The 14,219-nt window shown below is 36.8% G+C and overlaps 1 protein-coding gene across 3 annotated transcripts in view; it reads left to right on the top strand.

The window, feature by feature from the left end:
- Positions 1 to 14,219, top strand: part of unc5cb (unc-5 netrin receptor Cb) — a 218,723-nt gene that overhangs the window by 1,508 nt on the left and 202,996 nt on the right. The gene's annotated exons all lie outside the window — the stretch shown is intronic.

The following is a 14,219-nucleotide window of genomic DNA, read 5'->3' as shown; positions in this document are numbered from 1 at the left end:
CCCAACTAGGGTCCCCCCATCTCGGCTATATATAGAGTGAGGCTATGAGTGATATGTATATATTTATGTATATCTGGGTCATTGACGAATTAAGGTTTTATGTAAAAAAACATAATGGATATATAATTAATTTTGAAGTTTTATTAAGTGTTAACAATGAGATTATGTGGTTTTTATAATCAATTAACACTGCTTTTATCATTTTTTACAAAAGTTGTCACCAAAAAAGTCATTCAGTTTAACCAAAATTTTGGTTATACCGAATGACGATATTTTCAAACAATGCTAACAGGCTGATATCTAGCAAAAGGACAATATATATAGTACAAGTTTTTAAAATATTACAACATTTTCCATGTTTTATAACGGTTGTACCGAATGACCTGATGTTTCGGGACATGCATATGATCAAGAGAAAACATGAATTTTTCAAATAGTTAAAAGAGAGTTAGTTACTTTGCTTCATGACCATGTGGTCCTTTGCAGGTGTCTGAATGATGTCACATCCTGTCACATGACGTTGACCACATGACTTGATCCAGAATGGTCCCTTTATATTGGTTACTCCAAATGACTATTCTTTCTCACGACTTCTACACATAATTTTAATACCATTTTGCACTATGTTGATATTATAAAATCATGCCAGAATAAAAAATATATACATAAATATACATTTATTACATTTTAAGATATTTTAATCACAAATGAAATGGCTGTATTGGCTTTTGGACGGTTAAACCGAATGACCTTTTGACACTTCAAAATCTTTAAAATACCTTTATGTGTAGCAAAATATAATTAAAACCTTTTGGATTCAATAAAAGAGATCTAGTTGTACTACCTTACATACTTTGGATATCATATCTTTGTTTTTTATTATTATTAAGGCCTTTTGGACAAAAAAAAGACCCGTCATGTCATTGACCCATACAGGGTGAATTCAGGTTGATTGGGACACATTTTGCCATTGATATGACTAGGAAAAAGTGTCCCAATCTCCTCCACTTAAGCTGTTTTATATCATAGATCATTTTATAGCCCTTTCACAAAATGCAAATGTAATGTTTCTTTGTGAATATTTTGAGAAACTGCATATATCAAAATATCACTCATGGCCTCATTCTGAGAGAATGGTGCTCATTTTACATTTATGAAGTGTTTGAATTGACAATTTACCCAAAGTTCCTGTTTCTATTAAGAGTAAGATAAATATTTATTTTGATTATTTTGTTAGTGACTATTTCTGCTATATTTTCAGAGCTGCATGCTTTGATTGCATTATAATGAACTAATTAAATGAATTTTCCTCTGGGCACAACATGGTGAGTTAAAAGTGGTTTCTCTACGGTGAAGATGCTTTCAAGTTTGTGTTTGTGGCGTATCTCAGATACGCCAATGCCGTTTGCCTTCTTAAACGTGTCCGTTTGGTGCAGTGGAGTGTGGGGACTCCATTAAAGGGATTTCGCTGAATAATTGTTGAGTGAGTAAACAGGCAGCCATGTTTCTGACACGGAGGAATGGCACAAAGACCTCCTTCCTTGTGAATATCTCCCTTCGAGCGGTGTTTGACATTGACTTTAACCCTCCCTCAGCGGTTTACATGCAGGTGGACTGGATTCTTCTGATCTTGTATTTTTGGACATCACTTATTCTGTTCTACTCTAAATTATATATTACTTTATTATTTGAAAAAGTGCTATGCTCCAGGCTCATACTGCAGTTCCAAAAACGCCAGGAATCGGATTGTTAGAAACCCTATCCAGTCTAGCAAAACCTCCCTGGACAATTGTGCATAGTTAATGAGAAACAAGGAAAGGATGAGGAAAAACTATCCTGCTCCAATGTCTGAAGGGCATCGCAGGATGACATAAGCCCGATTCCAAAAGCCCTCGGAGGCCAATGCCATTGACTGTAATGGGAACACGAACCAAGTCTCTCTGTGTCCATTAAGAAGTCGATATTTAGGGAGAACATTGTTTGCGACTAATTAATGGCCCATAGGTTTTTGGATACTAATGAGCTACACGTTTCCGGTTCGCATGGGGATCTGAAGAACCGCTTCACTGGGTTAAGGGCTGGGTAAATATAGGACAAAAACTGTTGGGTTAATTTTACCCAGCAAATTGGGTTGTTTATTTAACCCAGCATAATGGGTTGATTCATTTTTACTAATAATACTAGCTTCTTTTTTTTTTTTTACTTCATACATGAATTAATGTTTACGGATTAACTTAAATCCTCTAAACTTTTTTAAATACTCCACACAACCACGGGTTTGCATGAAAATTCCTTTATTTTCGATCATATTTTATAGTATAGCATATTTTATATTGTTTTAATACATATTGCCTACATTTACGGTCATTTAACAAATATTAGAAGTAAAAATTAAACATTTAGAAGTAATTCAAGTGTAATCAACCAGTCTCTGTTGTCCTGTTTCCACAATTTTATACAAGGAATCAGGCATTTCCATCACGCGAAAAGACAGACGCGACACTCGTTTAGGTGACTCACATCGCCCCCTGTATGTTGCTTTGCATAAAATGAAACTATATACAGAACAATAACGAATTTGTAAATAAAATAAAACGTACACAAACCTGTATTTTACCGAAGACATGCACCAATTTGACGGAGCTGCACTGCTCTCTCCTGAAGAGGGCGCAAAAAGCCCAAGATAAATAACTCATCCCCTGGGTTATTATGTCTGACCCAGGATCTGGGTAACATAAAAACTACCCAAACGCTGGGGTGTTACATCTGACCCAGGATCTGGGTAAAACAAAAACTACCCAAACGCTGGGTTGTTACGTCTGACCCAGGATCTGGGTAACACAAAAACTACCCAAACGCTGGGTTGTTACGTCTGACCCTGGATCTGGGTAACACAAAAACTACCCAAACGCTGGGTTGTTACGTCTGACCCTGGATCTGGGTAACACAAAAACTACCCAAACACTGGGTTGTTACGTCTGACCCAGGATCTGGGTAACACAAAAACTACCCAAACACTGGGTTGTTACGTCTGACCCAGAATCAGGGTAACACAAAAACTACCCAAACGCTGGGTTGTTACGTCTGACCCAGGATCTGGGTAAAACAAAAACTACCCAAACGCTGGGTTGTTACGTCTGACCCTGGATCTGGGTAACACAAAAACTACCCAAACACTGGGTTGTTACGTTACAGGTCTGGGTAACAAAAACTACCCAAACACTGGGTTGTTACGTCTGGGTAACACAAAAACTACCCAAACACTGGATCTGGTCTGTAACACAAAAACTACCCAAACACTGGGTTGTTACGTCTGTAACACAAAAACTACCCTGGATCTGGGTAACACAAAAACTACCCAAACACTGGGTTGTTACGTCTGACCCAGGATCTGGGTAAAACAAAAACTACCCAAACACTGGGTTGTTACGTCTGTAACACAAAACTACCCTGAGTTGTTACGTCTGGGATACCCAAACACTGGGTATCTGGGTAAACAAAAACTACCCAAACACTGGGTTGTTACCAAACGTAACACAAAAACTACCCAAACTCTGGGTTGTTACGTCTGTAACAAAAACTACCCACTGGGGATCTGGGTAACACAAAAACTACAAACCTGGGTTGTTACGTCTGACCTGGACTGGGTAACACAAAAACTACCCAAACACTGGGTTGTTGTTACGTCTGTAACACAAAAATACCCCACTGGGGATCTGACCCAGAGTAACACAAAAACTACCCAAACGCTGGGTTGTTACGTCTGTAAAACAAAAACTACCCTGGATCTGGGTAACACAAAAACTACCCAAACACTGGGTTGTTACGTCTGTAACACAAAAACTACCCAGGATCTGGGTAACACAAAAACTACCCAAACACTGGGTTGTTACGTCTGACCCATCTGGGTAACACAAAAACTACCCAAACTCTGGGTTCACGTCTGGGTAACACAAAAACTACCCAAACACTGGGTTGTTACTGGTAAAACAAAAACTACCCAACGGTGTTGTTACGCTGTAACACAAAAACTACCCAAACACTGGTTGTTACGTCTGTAACACAAAAACTACCCAAACCTGGGTTGTTACATCTGGGTAAAACAAAAATACCCAAACGCTGGGTAAAACAAAAACTACCCAAACTGAGTTGTTACTGTAACACAAAAACTACCCAAGTTGTTACGTAACACAAAAACTACCCAAACTCTGGGTTGTTGGGTAACACAAAAACTACCCAAACACTGGGTTGTTACCAAACAAAAACTACCCAAACGGGTTGTTACGTCTCAGGGTAACACAAAAACTACCCAGGATCTGGGTAACACAAAAACTACCCAAGCTCTGGGTTGTTACGGCTGGGTAACACAAAAACTACCCAAACTCTGGGTTGTTACGTCTGGGTAACACAAAAACTACCCAAACACTGGGTTGTTACGTCTGGGTAAAACAAAAACTACCCAAACGCTGGGTTGTTACGTCTGACCCAGAATCAGGGTAACACAAAAACTACCCAAACACTGAGTTGTTACGTCTGGGTAACACAAAAACTACCCAAACACTGGGTTGTTACATCTGGGTAACACAAAAACTACCCAAACACTGGGTTGTTACGTCTGACCCAGGATCTGGGTAACACAAAAACTACCCAAACTCTGGGTTGTTACGTCTGGGTAACACAAAAACTACCCAAACACTGGGTTGTTACGTCTGACCCAGGATCTGGGTAACACAAAAACTACCCAAACTCTGGGTTGTTACGGCTGGGTAACACAAAAACTACCCAAACTCTGGGTTGTTACGTCTGGGTAACACAAAAACTACCCAAACGCTGGGTTGTTACGTCTGACCCAGAATCAGGGTAACACAAAAACTACCCAAACGCTGGGTTGTTACGTCTGACCCAGGATCTGGGTAACACAAAAACTACCCAAACACCGGGTTGTTACATCTGACCCAGGATCTGGGTAAAACAAAAACTACCCAAACACTGAGTTGTTACGTCTGGGTAACACAAAAACTACCCAAACACTGGGTTGTTACGTCTGGGTAACACAAAAACTACCCAAACACTGGGTTGTTACGTCTGACCCAGGATCTGGGTAACACAAAAACTACCCAAACTCTGGGTTGTTGCGTCTGGGTAACACAAAAACTACCCAAACATTGGGTTGTTACGTCTGACCCAGGATCTGGGTAACACAAAAACTACCCAAACATTGGAAAACATCCCAAATAAAATAACCCAAAAAGCCAAAATAACCCAAAATAAACCCAAAATAACCCAGGACTTGTGTAGAAAAAATAACCCAAGACTTTTTTTGTGTTATTTCAGTAGTTTCAGATATTCTGCGTGGCAAAAAAAATTTCCTCACACTCCTTTCTTCTCCTTATCCACCTATTTTTCACTGTCGATACACTTGTTTTAATTAAGTGTGTGAATTCCCACTTGTTCCAGTGTTCTCTTGGCCCTTGCGAGGAGGAGGAGAAGAGAGCGATAAAGAGCAAGTGCCTGAATCAAGTACAGTAAAATCACTGACATCTTCACCACAAGTGGCTGAATATGAATAAGAGGCGACTGTGAAAGTCAAGAGGCGGATAAAAACCACGCAGTCCGACCCAGAGAACCCTTGACAGTACTTAGACAGGAGACGATCTTGTCATCCTCTTTAACCGTGTGGATTTGGAAGCTGAAGTAGACCGGCTGTCTATTTGAATATGCAGAACCTTTGTTGATGTGCATAATCCATTCTTGTGCATTTTTGTTTTCATGTAGGCTTTTTCTGCAGGATATCCATATGCAATTCTCTATCCTTTTTGTAGGCAAACAAAGGCCTCGTTTGTTCTCTTATAATTACCGTTCAAAAAAACGTAGTGCGTCAAAGCGTGAGTTCACTTTTTCCATGTCTGTCCACTCACTCTCTATGTGTCCTCTGAGCTTTGTTTATGAATGGGGGGCCTAATGCTTTTATTTGTATGAAAATATTTTCAATGCTCAAAAAATTCAGTGTAAGTGAGAATGTTATTGCGATCATCATTACTCTAACCGCTTCCCTCATTGCCTAACGGTCGGGTCTCACGGGTGCTACTAAGGTTACAGTCATCATGGTTGTTCTCTAAATGCATTTGGAAACACAAAGGCAGCATTGTGCGCTGAGCGGCTACTATACTATGACCTAGTGCCACCGTGTATCGTAATTCCCTCAGGATGCCAGTTTTAGTTGGAGAAAATGACATCTAACGCAGTCACGTGTTAGCGAAGGTAAAGGTCGAGCCAAACGGCGTGTCATCAGAAACTTGTGGGCCGTCAGCATTGCATGCTGTTTGTTGGCCTTCCCCCGTGCTGAGGATATTTTTTCGTGATAATTGCTGCGAAAGGCGTGCTGAGGTTGCAGCTCTCTTCTCCTGACGTCACGTGGCGCTCTGGCTGTGTAAAAGATGTATTACAGTATGCACTCGTCATTGTCTGCGACGAAATGCGCCGTATCCAGCTGTGCGGGTAGGTGAGCGAGCAAAGTCACGGCAATGACAGCCTCTGTTCGTTGCAGAAAAGAGGAAAAGCGAACGGGGAGTGGAGTGCGTGCAATTAATCACACACTGTCACCCTGTAAACTACAGGGGAAGCATCAAAGTGCAGCACTGGCTTCTATTATCAGTCCATTAGTGAGATACTTCAAGCATTGCATTGCAGAAGTGACCGACCTGTCTGTCAACAGAACTCTTTAACAAACCGGCTCGGCCACACCGTGGTCATGTGTGCTTTTGAATATGGAGTGATGTTACGCTTCTCCTTTAATGTAATGAGTGGCGTTGTGAAATACAAACCCAAACGCTCAAAGCCTCTTTGTTTTCCACTTACTGCTCGGAGAATCCTCAGTGTCCAATTATAGCTGAAGATCAGAGAAATGTAATTTACAGTCCCTGCTCCTCATGGAGAGGGTAATTGTGATCAGGAAATGGAGAGAGAGAGAGAGATGAGAGTTATTACCAGTCAAGGGGTTTCACTCAGGGCAAATATGGAGAGGAGAGTGACGCCTCTTTGTACAGTTTGAAGGATGGAGTTCGGTCTTTTGGGAGCGGACGACGCCCGGCCGTAAATGTGCACGACCGCATACTGGCCCTGCTGGTGTACGGCGCCGGCGTCCAACCGCGCAAAACGCTCAGACGTAACATTTTGGTTCATTTATGAAGGTCACCAAACTGAACCGTACTTTCCGAAACTTAATAATTATGGCAAGTAAAGGCCACCAAGGACGATAACTGTAAACGATAAAGACAAAAAGTTTTACCTATAAAAAGAATCCACAGCACAACTATAACGATAACGACAATATCGTTGGAATCACTTTCACAGCCAATCAGAATCCATTCTGCTGTAAAGAGCTGAAGGGCTGTTTAACGATTAATCGCATCTAGAATAAAAGTTTGTGTTTACATAATATGTGTATTTATTTTGTATTTATAAACGCATAAATATGCATGTATTTAAGAAAAATGTAAAATATAAAAAACAATACATATTTATATATAATTTTAATTATACACATGTAATTTTTTCTTAAATGTATGTGTTTTATAAATACAAAATAAATATGCATAGTACATGCAGATATATTATGTAAAAACAAACTTTTATTTTGGATGCGGTTTAATCATTAAACAGTCCTAACTGAATGATATCGTCCGCAGGTGTGGAGGCTAATATAGTTATCGCAACACCTTGAATTAAACAAAGTTTTGAAGTTGAAACACTGAAATAGTATTTTCTTGTAATACATACTCCAGTAATCCGTTTTATTTACAACTTCACAACAAAATCGGCATCACTTTACAATAAGGTCCCTTTAGTTAACTAACACAAACTAACAATGAGCAGTACATTTGTTACAGTATTTAATAAAAAACAACTGTACATTATTAATTTATGTCAGCTCAGGTCTATTAAATAATATTAACATTCTCTCTAAAAAATGCTGGGTTAAAAACAACCCAAGTTGGGTTGAAAATTGTCAAACCCAGCGATTGGGTTAAATGTTTGCTGGGTAGTTTTATTTAACTCAACTATTGTTTAAAAATGACTATATGCCTGGCTTAAAATGAATCCAAAATAGGCTGGAAATGAAAAATCAGATGCATAATTACTAGAGGCAACAAAAATAATCAATAAGCAATTTAATAAATGTTTATTGTTTAATTAATATTTTATTAAACATATTAATAAATGTTAATTTCCAACATATTTTGGGGTTAATTTTAAGCAAACAATACTTAGTAATAGTAATTTTTAAACAATACTTGAGTTAAATAAAACTACCCAGCAGGTTGAGCAAACATTTAACCCAACCTCTGCATTAAAACAACCCAATTTGTTGGGTTAAAACAACCCATTCACTGGGTTTGTCCATTTTCAACTGACTTGGGTTGTTTTTAACCCTGATTTTTATCAGTAAATGTTGAAATTAATATTAAGTAAAATTAATAAATGCTTTATAAGTATTGTTCATAGTTAACTAATGTTACCATGTTTTTTTTTGCAGTGTAGTTGCTCAGTGAAGCTTAATGCTTTGTGTTGTAGGTTTGTTCATGTCACAGTGGTAGTGATGCATGAAATAAGTCAAATCATATGCATATTCTTTGTAGTATATTTGAAAAGTCATTATTTTATTTGCTCTCTCTAGTGATGCAGAAAATGCACTCTTCACCTCTGACCTTCTTAAATGAAGCAGAATGTTGCATCATTTGTCTTGTAACAACACAATAATCCTGCATTTTAGATGGTTGTTCTTGCATATTTTTCTTGTCATTGTGTCTTAATAGCAGAACACCGTTTTTCGCTTATTGCATGCATGGGCCGCGGCTATAAAAAGCACACGGTCCCACCAGAAACACTTTGCTTTTAGCTCCGCTGTCGTGTGATGGCTCTCCCTGTTGGCAAAAAGTGGTGTCCAATCAAACAAGATGCCTGCTGGGATATTCTCAAAACATGCACGAGTGAGTTTACTAGCAAGTTCTTAGTACAGCAGAAAAAATCATATTACTAACCCTTAAATGCTCAGCCATATGCTTCCTGAGTATAGAGGTGACTGCGTGTTGAATCCGTATGTCAGTCAAAGACTGAGAAATGCATGCAATCCGAGTTCCACAAAGCCTCTAAAATTACATTTGCCAAATTATTAGTGTTCTTGCTAATGCATAACGCTTGTCCGCCGGCCAAACTGACCATCATGGGATGGACTTTTGTTGTGCATACTGATGTAGAAGTCTTGTGTAATGAAAGGGCCGTGCACCGCTGTTCACCTTAGAGGGAGGCCGGGACAAGCAATCACCGCCCTGCTGGAATCATGGGAACATGAGACCCACGCGTTTCCATTTCCTATCTTCACTTTATCAGCCTCCTGGCTCTGTTATTCTTTAGCTCTGCAGACAGCAGATGAAAGCATAGCACAGATAAATGTTTGTGCTTTCCTGTTTTTATGAGGCTTAAACAAGAACATACATTTACTTGGTACTTTGAGGTTTTCGCCGGATTCTGCTTTCCATTAAAGGCCCCATGCAGCCAGAGAGATGATAAGAGGTCAGTGTAAGTCCTACTGTTGACTTGGCAGTAAAGTTGGAGCTCAAAGGGAGACTAGAGGGTCTGGTGCATGATGGGTCATTAGAGAAACACTGCCTCAGGCCATGCTCCCCATTTAAGCTTGATTTTACTTGAGTCGTGCTAATGCACAGACCCACAGTTGTTTTTTATTAGCATGGACAGGTGCTTTGTGGGCAGTAGAGAAGATCTTGGTTAGTCAACATTAAATGTTATTCACAACAGTTTATTTCTGCACTATATATATATATTTAAAACAGCAACAACTTAAAAAAGGCAAACTACTGCAGTCAATTTGCGGCGCTAATAGAGTCTCATGAATGCACAGTCGAGCAAGGTCATTAGATTTCAGTTTGTTTTTTCAACAAACACTATCGTAAACCCCCAGAACACTTGGGATATGTGATGCGTGTTGCATGGGATCATACTGTGATACTTTTGCGTCTTTATTTCAAAGCTTGAGCGGGACATTTCTAACCCTGTGTTGTGTTGAAAACCCTACAACTCTTGTGATGTTTCCGGCCTATAATTCTCTCGTTATGCTACCTTATTACCAAATATTGGATCTGGGAATCTATTGGGAATCACTTGTTTTCTTTCAACTAGGACAGGATTTGCATTTCTTTTTGGAAGTGATTGATCGTAGGCCTTATTTCTTTGAGCTTATGCAAGTTTTTGAGTAAAAAAAAGCATTATTTGCAGATAATTTTGTCAATTTTACATTAAATATGAAAGAAAATTGCACAATACTGTGCTTTAATGTTTAACCAGGAAATTTGTTTTGAAATACTTTTATTTTGTACAAAATGGCACAAAGTCACACTTATCAAAAATGACCGGCCTACAACAACAAAAAAAAAAAAGCGTATAAATCATTTGTTATGCTATTTTATCACCAAATATTGAATTCAATAAAAAATTGTGCCATATTGTACAAAATAAAAAACTAATAAAGTTCATATTTAATGTAAAATTGCCAAAATTATCTGCAAATAAGGCTTTTTTTTTCACAGAAAAACTGAGGTGCATAAGCTTAGATAAATAAGGCCTATGATTGATCAATTTGAAAAATAAATACAAAACCGGTCCTAATTTAAAGAAAACAAGTTGACAAAAATAATTAATCCGATATTTGGTGATAAAATAGCATAACAAGAGATTTATAAGCTTTTTTGTAGGCCGGTCATTTTTGACAGTGAAAACCACAATTGTGCCATTTTGTACAAAATAAAAGCATTTCCTGGTTAAACATTAAAAGCACACTAGTGTGATAAACAGTGCACATTTTTCATATTTTATGTAATATGGACCAAATTATCCACAAATAATGTTTTTTTTTCACATGTAAGCTCAGATAAATAAGGCCTACAATCGGTCATTTCCAAAAAGAAATATAAACCTGTCCTGATTAAAAGCAAACAAGTTGACAAAAAGATTGAATCCAATATTTGGGGATGATGTAGCATAATGAGAGATTTATAAGCTGTTTTTGTAATATTATTCATAATATTTCAGCTTGAAAATGTGTTTACTTCAGCATATTATTTAACATTAAATATGAATGAAAATTGCACAATAGTGTGCTTTAATGTTTAACCAGAAAATTTGTTTTGAAATACTTTTATTTTGTACAAAATGGCACAAAGTCACACTTATCAAAAATGACCGGCCTACAAAAAAAAAAAGTTATAAATAATTTGTTACGCTATTTTATCACCAGATACTGAATTCAATAAAAAAATGTGCCATATTGTACAAAATAAAACTATTTAAAAAAAACTATTAAATATTAAAGCACACTATTGTGATAAACAGTGCCATTTTCTTTCTTATTTAATGTAAAATTGACAAAATTATCTGCAAATAAGTTTTTTTTCACTGCAAAACTGAGGTGCATAAGCTTAGATAAATAAGGCCTACGATTGATCAATTACAAAACCTGTCCTGATTAAAAGAAAACAAGTTGACAAAAAGATTGAATCCAATATTTAGTGAGAGATTTGCAAGCTATTATTCATAATATTTCAGCTTGAAAATGTCATGCTCAATTCAATGTTTAATTCAGCATAAATAAAACCAGTCAAATGTAAAGCAAGGAATCATTTTAAATAATAGTTACCACATTAACATGGTCACTGTAAAATGATTGTTCAGATGGAAAGTTGGGACAACATTTGAACAGGTATTGAGTTCATCTTTTGTTACCATCATATTCTTGTTCAGAACTCGTCCTACAAAACTTTTTCACTTTTGTTAGAACTTTTTATTTCTTAAGAAAGCAGATGAGTAGAAGGGTCTGAAACCCCATTCGCTCTACAGAGGGATTCCTGCAGGTTATCATTCTCCATTTGGGGATTTTAGACTGATCCCTGCGTCGGATCGCGCAGCCTATCAGCTCGCCGTCAGACATTGATGAAGCGTTCTCCTCCTGACACATCCTCAACCCGGCCCCAACATGTTTTGTCAGAGAGAATAACTAAACCCAAGGCCCGGAGAGCACAAGCCCTGTCAGATAAAGACGCATGAATACCACGCATTCATCTCTCCAGAATCAATCTTCTGGATAATTCCCCCCATATTTCTTCTTTTAAGTTATCTACAAAACTGCCAAGCGGAGTTTTAAACTGTGCGGGAAGCTTCGTGTCACAATGTCAATGTTTAATGTTGTGTTTTCGGCCGGTTAAATGAGCTGCTAAATTAGAGACACATATTGTGTGATCCGTTCGAGGCGTTTGAGTATCTAGTGCAGAACAAAGTAATGAGAATCTATCTGCGTTGTGCTGCTTTTATGATTCACGGTCTTGTTGTGGTTTCTCATGTCGCAGCGTTTCAACTCTCTCTTTCATGTTCTGGTGTGGTTCTCTTAATCTTGGTGTGTGTTTCTCTGTGTTTTCCATGTATAAGCAGTTGCTCTGTGTTTGGACCATTAGTTTATCTGCGTGTGATATCACTTGGTAAACCCAAACTCAGCACTTTCATGTTCAGTCACATCTCCAGGCCGTTTCCCAAGGGTCCCGTGAGCCGCGAGTGCTTAACTGGGCCATGCTCGCTGGGGCTAATTTCACAGGAGCCCGATTGAGAATCGTACAGTAGTAAGTCTCCTTAATGAAGGCTTTCTGCATGACCTGCCGCGTTCGTACCCGCGGGGAAAAGCTTATCACAACCGTACCACGAGAACGGAGGGCGTTGAGATGAACTGCCAAAGACAAGAAGGTGTCCGTCGTTAATCACGGGGCCCTCAGTGAGGACCGAGCGACCCCAAAATTGCATTTAATTGCGTTCAAATCATAAAAATCACCCGGGAAAGCAAAAACGCATTCTGTCGGAATCCTCTGATTAAATCTTGACCGTTTAAAAAGCCCATTAAAATAGAACTACTGGAATCAGGCGAAAATTCCGTCTCCTGTGGGCACTTCGAAAATTCCACACTAAACTACAACAAACACAGTTTACCGGCCCAAACGAGGCCCTCCAAACATAGACAGGGAAGGAGATAAATAATATATCCTCTTCTAAAGTGATAGAAACCGTAATGGAAGTGGTGAACGGCTGGATAAAGTGGAGAGTCAGCATTGCACTGGGACGAGAAAAGTGACTTTGTGTTTATTGACAACAGGCCGACTGAAAGCAGCCATTTTTGACTTCATGCACAAAAGCTTCTGTGACTTTTCAGTGTCGGTTAGGGATGGGCTGCACGACGGCGTGTTTACAGTGTGTCAGCCAACAGAGACTCATATCCGCAGCTACACAACGTGGCGCATTAATATAGATTTAAATTGATGTCTGGTCATAGTTTTATGGCTGTTTTATTATGGTTTCATATGTGACTTAGAATTTTATAATATTATTTTTTACTGTTTTGGGTATTTAGTGTTGTTATTTTTTTTTTTAAAAGTCTATATATATATATATATATATATATATATATATATATATTATTTATACGCATATACAAATAATCTAGATTTGTATATTATTTATTTATGTATTTATAATTTTAGTTATATAATTGTTTATAATTTCATTATTTATATATATAAATTGGTTTTCAATTTTATACAATTTTATATATATATATATATATATATATATATATATATATATATATATATATAATATATATCAATTTTATTTATATATTATTCATTTTAATGTATTTATTTAAATGCATATATAAATAACTTAGATATGTATATTATATATTTATAATTTTATTTGTATATATATTTTTAATTTTTTTAATATATATATATATATATATATATATATATATATATATATATATATTATATTATATATCATTTATTTGTATATTTATATTATTTATATTATATATATTTGTATATTTATAATTTCATTATTTTATTTATACGCATATATAAATAAATAATCTAGATATGTATATTTATTTATGTATTTATAATTTTATTTATATATTTTGGTTTATAATTTCATTATTTATATATAAATTGGTTTTCAATTTTATATTTACACAATGTACAATATATATATTTATATATATTTATATATAATTTGATTTATTCATTTATTATTCGTTTTTATGTATTTATTTAAATGCATATATAAATAACTTGGATATGTATATTTATAATTTTATTTTTATATAT

This window comes from Megalobrama amblycephala, linkage group LG2 (assembly GCF_018812025.1).
Source record: "Megalobrama amblycephala isolate DHTTF-2021 linkage group LG2, ASM1881202v1, whole genome shotgun sequence".
In the NCBI taxonomy this organism is placed as follows: Eukaryota; Metazoa; Chordata; class Actinopteri; order Cypriniformes; family Xenocyprididae; genus Megalobrama; species Megalobrama amblycephala.
Note: the sequence above shows the minus strand (reverse complement) of the source record. Positions and strands in the feature narration are given on the sequence as shown.